The sequence below is a fragment of the Staurois parvus genome, unplaced genomic scaffold (assembly GCF_062004578.1).
Source record: "Staurois parvus isolate SC_StPar_1 unplaced genomic scaffold, SC_StPar_1.0 ptg001574l, whole genome shotgun sequence".
NCBI classification, from domain to species: Eukaryota; Metazoa; Chordata; class Amphibia; order Anura; family Ranidae; genus Staurois; species Staurois parvus.
Window position 1 is genome coordinate 172,512 of NW_028319370.1, and position 12,919 is coordinate 185,430.

Sequence of the window (12,919 nt, forward strand, 5' to 3'; positions counted from 1 at the left end):
ATTCACTCACTGACAACATTCACTCACTGACAACATTCACTGACAACATTCACTTTCTGACAACATTCACTGACAACATTCACTCACTGACAACATTCACTCACTGACAACATTCACTGACAACATTCACTCACTGACAACATTCACTGACAACATTCGCTCACTGACAACATTCACTGACAACATTCACTCCCTGACAACATTCACTCACTGACAACATTCACTGACAACATTCACTCACTGACAACATTCACTGACAACATTCACTCTCTGACAACATTCACTCACTGACAACATTCACTGACAACATTCACTCACTGACAACATTCACTGACAACATTCGCTCACTGACAACATTCACTGACAACATTCACTCCCTGACAACATTCACTCACTGACAACATTCACTGACAACATTCACTCACTGACAACATTCACTGACAACATTCACTCTCTGACAACATTCACTCACTGACAACATTCACTGACAACATTCACTCACTGACAACATTCACTCTCTGACATTCACTCACTGACAACATTCACTGACAACATTCACTGACAACATTCACTCACTGACAACATTCACTGACAACATTCACTCTCTGACAGCATTCACTCACTGACAACATTCACTGACAACATTCACTCACTGACAACATTCACTCACTGACAACATTCACTGACAACATTCACTCACTGACAACATTCACTCACTGACAACATTCACTGACAACATTCACTAACTGACAACATTCACTCACTGACAACATTCACTGACAACATTCACTCACTGACAACATTCACTGACAACATTCACTGACTGACAACATTCACTCTCTGACAACATTCACTCACTGACAACATTCACTCTCTGACAACATTCACTCTCTGACAACATTTTCTGACAACATTCACTCACTGACAACATTCACTGACAACATTCGCTCACTGACAACATTCACTGACAACATTCACTCTATGACAACATTCACTCACTGACAACATTCACTGACAACATTCACTCACTGACAACATTCACTGACAACATTCACTCACTGACAACATTCACTGACAACATTCGCTCACTGACAACATTCACTGACAACATTCACTCTCTGACAACATTCACTCACTGACAACATTCACTCACTGACAACATTCACTGACAACATTCACTCACTGACAACATTCACTGACAACATTCACTCACTGACAACATTCACTGACTTCATTCACTCTCTGACAACATTCACTCTCTGACAACATTCACTCACTGACAACATTCACTGACAACATTCACTCACTGACAACATTCACTCACTGACAACATTCACTCTCTGACAACATTCACTGACTGACAACATTCACTGACAACATTCACTCACTGACAACATTCACTGACAACATTCACTCTCTGACAACATTCACTGACAACATTTGCTCACTGACAACATTCACTCTCTGACAACATTCACTCACTGACAACATTCACTGACAACATTCGCTCACTGACAACATTCACTGACAACATTCACTCCCTGACAACATTCACTCACTGACAACATTCACTGACAACATTCACTCACTGACAACATTCACTGACAACATTCACTCTCTGACAACATTCACTCACTGACAACATTCACTGACAACATTCACTCACTGACAACATTCACTCTCTGACATTCACTCACTGACAACATTCACTGACAACATTCACTGACAACATTCACTCACTGACAACATTCACTGACAACATTCACTCACTGACAACATTCACTGACAACATTCACTCACTATCAACATTCACTGACAACATTCAGTCTCTGACAACATTCACTGACAACATTCACTGACAACATTCGCTCACTGACAACATTCACTGACAACATTCACTCTCTGACAACATTCACTCACTGACAACATTCACTGACAACATTCACTCACTGACAACATTCACTGACAACATTCACTGACAACATTCACTCACTGACAACATTCACTGACAACATTCACTCACTGACAACATTCACTCACAGGACAACATTCACTGACAACATTCACTCACTGACAACATTCACTGACAACATTCACTCACTGACAACATTCACTGACAACATTCACTCTCTGACAACATTCACTCACTGACAACATTCACTGACAACATTCACTCACTGACAACATTCACTCACTGACAACATTCACTGACTGACAACATTCACTCTCTGACAACATTCACTCACTGACAACATTCACTCACTGACAACATTCACTGACAACATTCACTCACTGACAACATTCACTGACAACATTCACTTTCTGACAACATTCACTGACAACATTCACTCACTGACAACATTCACTCACTGACAACATTCACTGACAACATTCACTCTCTGACAACATTCACTCACTGACAACATTCACTGACAACATTCACTCACTGACAACATTCACTGACAACATTCACTCACTGACAACATTCACTCACTGACAACATTCACTGACAACATTCACTCACTGTCAACATTCACTCACTGACAACAATCACTGACAACATTCACTCACTGACAACATTTTCTGACAACATTCACTCACTGACAACATTCACTGACAACATTCACTCACTGACAACATTCACTGACAACATTCACTGACTGACAACATTCACTGACAACATTCACTCACTGACAACATTCACTGACAACATTCACTCTCTGACAACATTCACTCACTGACAACATTCACTGACAACATTCACTCTCTGACAACATTCACTCACTGACAACATTCACTGACAACATTCACTCACTGACAACATTCACTGACAACATTCACTCACTGACAACATTCACTGACAACATTCACTCACTGACAACATTCACTCACTGACAACATTCACTGACAACATTCACTCTCTGACAACATTCACTCACTGACAACATTCACTGACAACATTCACTCACTGACAACATTCACTGACAACATTCACTCACTGACAACATTCACTCACTGACAACATTCACTGACAACATTCACTCACTGACAACATTCACTCACTGACAACAATCACTGACAACATTCACTCACTGACAACATTTTCTGACAACATTCACTCACTGACAACATTCACTGACAACATTCACTCACTGACAACATTCACTGACAACATTCACTGACTGACAACATTCACTGACAACATTCACTCACTGACAACATTCACTGACAACATTCACTCTCTGACAACATTCACTCACTGACAACATTCACTGACAACATTCACTCACTGACAACATTCACTGACAACATTCACTGACAACATTCACTCACTGACAACATTCACTGACAACATTCACTCACTGACAACATTCACTGACAACATTCACTCACTGACAACATTCACTGACAACATTCACTCACTGACAACATTCACTCACTGACAACATTCACTGACAACATTCACTCACTGACAACATTCACTCACTGAAAACATTCACTGACAACATTCACTCACTGACAACATTTTCTGACAACATTCACTCACTGACAACATTCACTGACAACATTCGCTCACTGACAACATTCACTGACAACATTCACTCTCTGACAACATTCACTCACTGACAACATTCACTGACAACATTCACTCACTGACAACATTCACTGACAACATTCACTCACTGACAACATTCACTGACAACATTCACTCACTGACAACATTCACTCACAGGACAACATTCACTGACAACATTCACTCACTGACAACATTCACTGACAACATTCACTCACTGACAACATTCACTGACAACATTCACTCTCTGACAACATTCACTCACTGACAACATTCACTGACAACATTCACTCACTGACAACATTCACTGACAACATTCACTCACTGACAACATTCACTGACTGACAACATTCACTCTCTGACAACATTCACTCACTGACAACATTCACTCACTGACAACATTCACTGACAACATTCACTCACTGACAACATTCACTGACAACATTCACTTTCTGACAACATTCACTGACAACATTCACTCACTGACAACATTCACTCACTGACAACATTCACTGACAACATTCACTCACTGACAACATTCACTGACAACATTCACTTTCTGACAACATTCACTGACAACATTCACTCACTGACAACATTCACTGACAACATTCACTCACTGACAACATTCACTGACAACATTCACTCACTGACAACATTCACTGACAACATTCGCTCACTGACAACATTCACTGACAACATTCACTCCCTGACAACATTCACTCACTGACAACATTCACTCACTGACAACATTCACTGACAACATTCACTCACTGACAACATTCACTGACAACATTCACTCACTGACAACATTCACTGACAACATTCACTCACTGACAACATTCACTGACAACATTCACTGACAACATTCACTCACTGACAACATTCACTGACAACATTCACTCACTTACAACATTCACTGACAACGTTCACTCACTATCAACATTCACTGACAACATTCACTCTCTGACAACATTCACTGACAACATTCACTGACAACATTCGCTCACTGACAACATTCACTGACAACATTCACTCTCTGACAACATTCACTCACTGACAACATTCACTGACAACATTCACTCACTGACAACATTCACTGACAACATTCACTCACTGACAACATTCACTCTCTGACAACATTCACTGACTGACAACATTCACTGACAACATTCACTCACTGACAACATTCACTGACAACATTCACTCTCTGACATCATTCACTGACAACATTCGCTCACTGACAACATTCACTGACAACATTCACTCACTGACAACATTCACTGACTTCATTCACTCTCTGACAACATTCACTCTCTGACAACATTCACTCACTGACAACATTCACTGACAACATTCACTCACTGACAACATTCACTCACTGACAACATTCACTCTCTGACAACATTCACTGACTGACAACATTCACTGACAACATTCACTCACTGACAACATTCACTGACAACATTCACTCTCTGACAACATTCACTGACAACATTCGCTCACTGACAACATTCACTCTCTGACAACATTCACTCACTGACAGCATTCACTGACAACATTCACTCACTGACAACATTCACTGACAACATTCGCTCACTGACAACATTCACTGACAACATTCACTCTCTGACAACATTCACTCACTGACAACATTCACTCACTGACAACATTCACTGACAACATTCACTGACAACATTCCCTCACTGACAACATTCACTCACTGACAACATTCACTGACAACATTCACTCTCTGACAACATTCACTGACAACATTCACTCACTGACAACATTCACTGACAACATTCACTCACTGACAACATTCACTGACAACATTCACTCACTGACAACATTCACTCACTGACAACATTCACTGACAACATTCACTCACTGACAACATTCACTGACAACATTCGCTCACTGACAACATTCACTGACAACATTCACTCTCTGACAACATTCACTCACTGACAACATTCACTGACTGACAACATTCACTCTCTGACAACATTCACTCACTGACAACATTCACTCTCTGACAACATTCACTGACAACATTCACTCTCTGACAACATTCACTGACAACATTCACTCACTGACAACATTCACTCACTGACAACATTCACTGACAACATTCACTTTCTGACAACATTCACTGACAACATTCACTCACTGACAACATTCACTGACAACATTCACTCACTGACAACATTCACTGACAACATTCACTCACTGACAACATTCACTGACAACATTCGCTCACTGACAACATTCACTGACAACATTCACTCCCTGACAACATTCACTCACTGACAACATTCACTGACAACATTCACTCACTGACAACATTCACTGACAACATTCACTCTCTGACAACATTCACTCACTGACAACATTCACTGACAACATTCACTCACTGACAACATTCACTCTCTGACATTCACTCACTGACAACATTCACTGACAACATTCACTGACAACATTCACTCACTGACAACATTCACTGACAACATTCACTCACTGACAACATTCACTGACAACATTCACTCACTATCAACATTCACTGACAACATTCAGTCTCTGACAACATTCACTGACAACATTCACTGACAACATTCGCTCACTGACAACATTCACTGACAACATTCACTCTCTGACAACATTCACTCACTGACAACATTCACTGACAACATTCACTCACTGACAACATTCACTGACAACATTCACTCACTGACAACATTCACTCTCTGACAACATTCACTGACTGACAACATTCACTGACAACATTCACTGACAACATTCACTCACTGACAACATTCAATGACAACATTCACTCTCTGACAACATTCACTGACAACATTCGCTCTCTGACAACATTCACTGACAACATTCACTCTCTGACAACATTCATTCACTGACAACATTCACTCACTGACAACATTTACTCACTGACAACATTCACTGACAACATTCACTCACTGACAGCATTCACTGACAACATTCACTCACTGACAACTTTCACTGACAACATTCACTCACTGACAACATTCACTCACTGACAACATTCACTGACAACATTCACTCACTGACAACATTCACTGACAACATTCACTCACTGACAACATTCACTGACAACATTCGCTCACTGACAACATTCACTGACAACATTCACTCACTGACAACATTCACTGACAACATTCACTCACTGACAACATTCACTGACAACATTCACTGACAACATTCGCTCACTGACAACATTCACTGACAACATTCACTCTCTGACAACATTCACTCACTGACAACATTCACTGACTGACAACATTCACTCTCTGACAACATTCACTCAGACAACATTCACTCTCTGACAACATTCACTGACAACATTCACTCTCTGACAACATTCACTCTCTGACAACATTCACTGACAACATTCACTCACTGACAACATTCACTCACTGACAACATTCACTGACAACATTCACTTTCTGACAACATTCACTGACAACATTCACTCACTGACAACATTCACTCACTGACAACATTCACTGACAACATTCACTCACTGACAACATTCACTGACAACATTCGCTCACTGACAACATTCACTGACAACATTCACTCCCTGACAACATTCACTCACTGACAACATTCACTGACAACATTCACTCACTGACAACATTCACTGACAACATTCACTCTCTGACAACATTCACTCACTGACAACATTCACTCACAACATTCACTCACTGACAACATTCACTGACAACATTCGCTCACTGACAACATTCACTGACAACATTCACTCCCTGACAACATTCACTCACTGACAACATTCACTGACAACATTCACTCACTGACAACATTCACTGACAACATTCACTCTCTGACAACATTCACTCACTGACAACATTCACTGACAACATTCACTCACTGACAACATTCACTCTCTGACATTCACTCACTGACAACATTCACTGACAACATTCACTGACAACATTCACTCACTGACAACATTCACTGACAACATTCACTCTCTGACAGCATTCACTCACTGACAACATTCACTGACAACATTCACTCACTGACAACATTCACTCACTGACAACATTCACTGACAACATTCACTCACTGACAACATTCACTCACTGACAACATTCACTGACAACATTCACTAACTGACAACATTCACTCACTGACAACATTCACTGACAACATTCACTCACTGACAACATTCACTGACAACATTCACTGACTGACAACATTCACTCTCTGACAACATTCACTCACTGACAACATTCACTCTCTGACAACATTCACTCTCTGACAACATTTTCTGACAACATTCACTCACTGACAACATTCACTGACAACATTCGCTCACTGACAACATTCACTGACAACATTCACTCTATGACAACATTCACTCACTGACAACATTCACTGACAACATTCACTCACTGACAACATTCACTGACAACATTCACTCACTGACAACATTCACTGACAACATTCGCTCACTGACAACATTCACTGACAACATTCACTCTCTGACAACATTCACTCACTGACAACATTCACTCACTGACAACATTCACTGACAACATTCACTGACAACATTCCCTCACTGACAACATTCACTCACTGACAACATTCACTGACAACATTCACTCTCTGACAACATTCACTGACAACATTCACTCACTGACAACATTCACTGACAACATTCACTCACTGACAACATTCACTGACAACATTCACTCACTGACAACATTCACTCACTGACAACATTCACTGACAACATTCACTCACTGACAACATTCACTGACAACATTCGCTCACTGACAACATTCACTGACAACATTCACTCTCTGACAACATTCACTCACTGACAACATTCACTGACTGACAACATTCACTCTCTGACAACATTCACTCACTGACAACATTCACTCTCTGACAACATTCACTGACAACATTCACTCTCTGACAACATTCACTGACAACATTCACTCACTGACAACATTCACTCACTGACAACATTCACTGACAACATTCACTTTCTGACAACATTCACTGACAACATTCACTCACTGACAACATTCACTGACAACATTCACTCACTGACAACATTCACTGACAACATTCACTCACTGACAACATTCACTGACAACATTCGCTCACTGACAACATTCACTGACAACATTCACTCCCTGACAACATTCACTCACTGACAACATTCACTGACAACATTCACTCACTGACAACATTCACTGACAACATTCACTCTCTGACAACATTCACTCACTGACAACATTCACTGACAACATTCACTCACTGACAACATTCACTCTCTGACATTCACTCACTGACAACATTCACTGACAACATTCACTGACAACATTCACTCACTGACAACATTCACTGACAACATTCACTCACTGACAACATTCACTGACAACATTCACTCACTATCAACATTCACTGACAACATTCAGTCTCTGACAACATTCACTGACAACATTCACTGACAACATTCGCTCACTGACAACATTCACTGACAACATTCACTCTCTGACAACATTCACTCACTGACAACATTCACTGACAACATTCACTCACTGACAACATTCACTGACAACATTCACTCACTGACAACATTCACTCTCTGACAACATTCACTGACTGACAACATTCACTGACAACATTCACTGACAACATTCACTCACTGACAACATTCACTGACAACATTCACTCTCTGACAACATTCACTGACAACATTCGCTCTCTGACAACATTCACTGACAACATTCACTCTCTGACAACATTCATTCACTGACAACATTCACTCACTGACAACATTTACTCACTGACAACATTCACTGACAACATTCACTCACTGACAGCATTCACTGACAACATTCACTCACTGACAACTTTCACTGACAACATTCACTCACTGACAACATTCACTCACTGACAACATTCACTGACAACATTCACTCACTGACAACATTCACTGACAACATTCACTCACTGACAACATTCACTGACAACATTCGCTCACTGACAACATTCACTGACAACATTCACTCACTGACAACATTCACTGACAACATTCACTCACTGACAACATTCACTGACAACATTCACTGACAACATTCGCTCACTGACAACATTCACTGACAACATTCACTCTCTGACAACATTCACTCACTGACAACATTCACTGACTGACAACATTCACTCTCTGACAACATTCACTCACTGACAACATTCACTCTCTGACAACATTCACTGACAACATTCACTCTCTGACAACATTCACTCTCTGACAACATTCACTGACAACATTCACTCACTGACAACATTCACTCACTGACAACATTCACTGACAACATTCACTTTCTGACAACATTCACTGACAACATTCACTCACTGACAACATTCACTCACTGACAACATTCACTGACAACATTCACTCACTGACAACATTCACTGACAACATTCGCTCACTGACAACATTCACTGACAACATTCACTCCCTGACAACATTCACTCACTGACAACATTCACTGACAACATTCACTCACTGACAACATTCACTGACAACATTCACTCTCTGACAACATTCACTCACTGACAACATTCACTGACAACATTCACTCACTGACAACATTCACTGACAACATTCACTCACTGACAACATTCACTGACAACATTCACTCACTGACAACATTCACTGACTGACAACATTCACTCTCTGACAACATTCACTCACTGACAACATTCACTCACTGACAACATTCACTGACAACATTCACTCACTGACAACATTCACTGACAACATTCACTTTCTGACAACATTCACTGACAACATTCACTCACTGACAACATTCACTGACAACATTCACTCACTGACAACATTCACTGACAACATTCACTTTCTGACAACATTCACTGACAACATTCACTCACTGACAACATTCACTGACAACATTCACTCACTGACAACATTCACTCTCTGACAACATTCACTGACTGACAACATTCACTGACAACATTCACTCACTGACAACATTCACTGACAACATTCACTCTCTGACAACATTCACTGACAACATTCGCTCACTGACAACATTCACTGACAACATTCACTCACTGACAACATTCACTGACTTCATTCACTCTCTGACAACATTCACTCTCTGACAACATTCACTCACTGACAACATTCACTGACAACATTCACTCACTGACAACATTCACTCACTGACAACATTCACTCTCTGACAACATTCACTGACTGACAACATTCACTGACAACATTCACTCACTGACAACATTCACTGACAACATTCACTCTCTGACAACATTCACTGACAACATTCGCTCACTGACAACATTCACTCTCTGACAACATTCACTCACTGACAACATTCACTGACAACATTCACTCACTGACAACATTCACTGACAACATTCGCTCACTGACAACATTCACTGACAACATTCACTCTCTGACAACATTCACTCACTGACAACATTCACTCACTGACAACATTCACTGACAACATTCACTGACAACATTCCCTCACTGACAACATTCACTCACTGACAACATTCACTGGCAACATTCACTCTCTGACAACATTCACTGACAACATTCACTCACTGACAACATTCACTGACAACATTCACTCACTGACAACATTCACTGACAACATTAACTCACTGACAACATTCACTCACTGACAACATTCACTGACAACATTCACTCACTGACAACATTCACTGACAACATTCGCTCACTGACAACATTCACTGACAACATTCACTCTCTGACAACATTCACTCACTGACAACATTCACTCACTGACAACATTCACTCTCTGACAACATTCACTCACTGACAACATTCACTCTCTGACAACATTCACTGACAACATTCACTCTCTGACAACATTCACTGACAACATTCACTCACTGACAACATTCACTCACTGACAACATTCACTGACAACATTCACTTTCTGACAACATTCACTGACAACATTCACTCACTGACAACATTCACTGACAACATTCACTCACTGACAACATTCACTGACAACATTCGCTCACTGACAACATTCACTGACAACATTCACTCCCTGACAACATTCACTCACTGACAACATTCACTGACAACATTCACTCACTGACAACATTCACTGACAACATTCACTCTCTGACAACATTCACTCACTGACAACATTCACTGACAACATTCACTCACTGACAACATTCACTCTCTGACATTCACTCACTGACAACATTCACTGACAACATTCACTGACAACATTCACTCACTGACAACATTCACTGACAACATTCACTCACTGACAACATTCACTGACAACATTCACTCACTATCAACATTCACTGACAACATTCAGTCTCTGACAACATTCACTGACAACATTCACTGACAACATTCGCTCACTGACAACATTCACTGACAACATTCACTCTCTGACAACATTCACTGACTGACAACATTCACTGACAACATTCACTCACTGACAACATTCACTGACAACATTCACTCACTGACAACATTCACTGACAACATTCACTCACTGACAACATTCACTCTCTGACAACATTCACTGACTGACAACATTCACTGACAACATTCACTGACAACATTCACTCACTGACAACATTCACTGACAACATTCACTCTCTGACAACATTCACTGACAACATTCGCTCTCTGACAACATTCACTGACAACATTCACTCTCTGACAACATTCATTCACTGACAACATTCACTCACTGACAACATTTACTCACTGACAACATTCACTGACAACATTCACTCACTGACAGCATTCACTGACAACATTCACTCACTGACAACTTTCACTGACAACATTCACTCACTGACAACATTCACTGACAACATTCACTCACTGACAACATTCACTGACAACATTCACTCACTGACAACATTCACTGACAACATTCACTGACAACATTCGCTCACTGACAACATTCACTGACAACATTCACTCTCTGACAACATTCACTCACTGACAACATTCACTGACTGACAACATTCACTCTCTGACAACATTCACTCACTGACAACATTCACTCTCTGACAACATTCACTGACAACATTCACTCTCTGACAACATTCACTGACAACATTCACTCACTGACAACATTCACTCACTGACAACATTCACTCTCTGACAACATTCACTGACAACATTCACTCTCTGACAACATTCACTGACAACATTCACTCACTGACAACATTCACTCACTGACAACATTCACTCTCTGACAACATTCA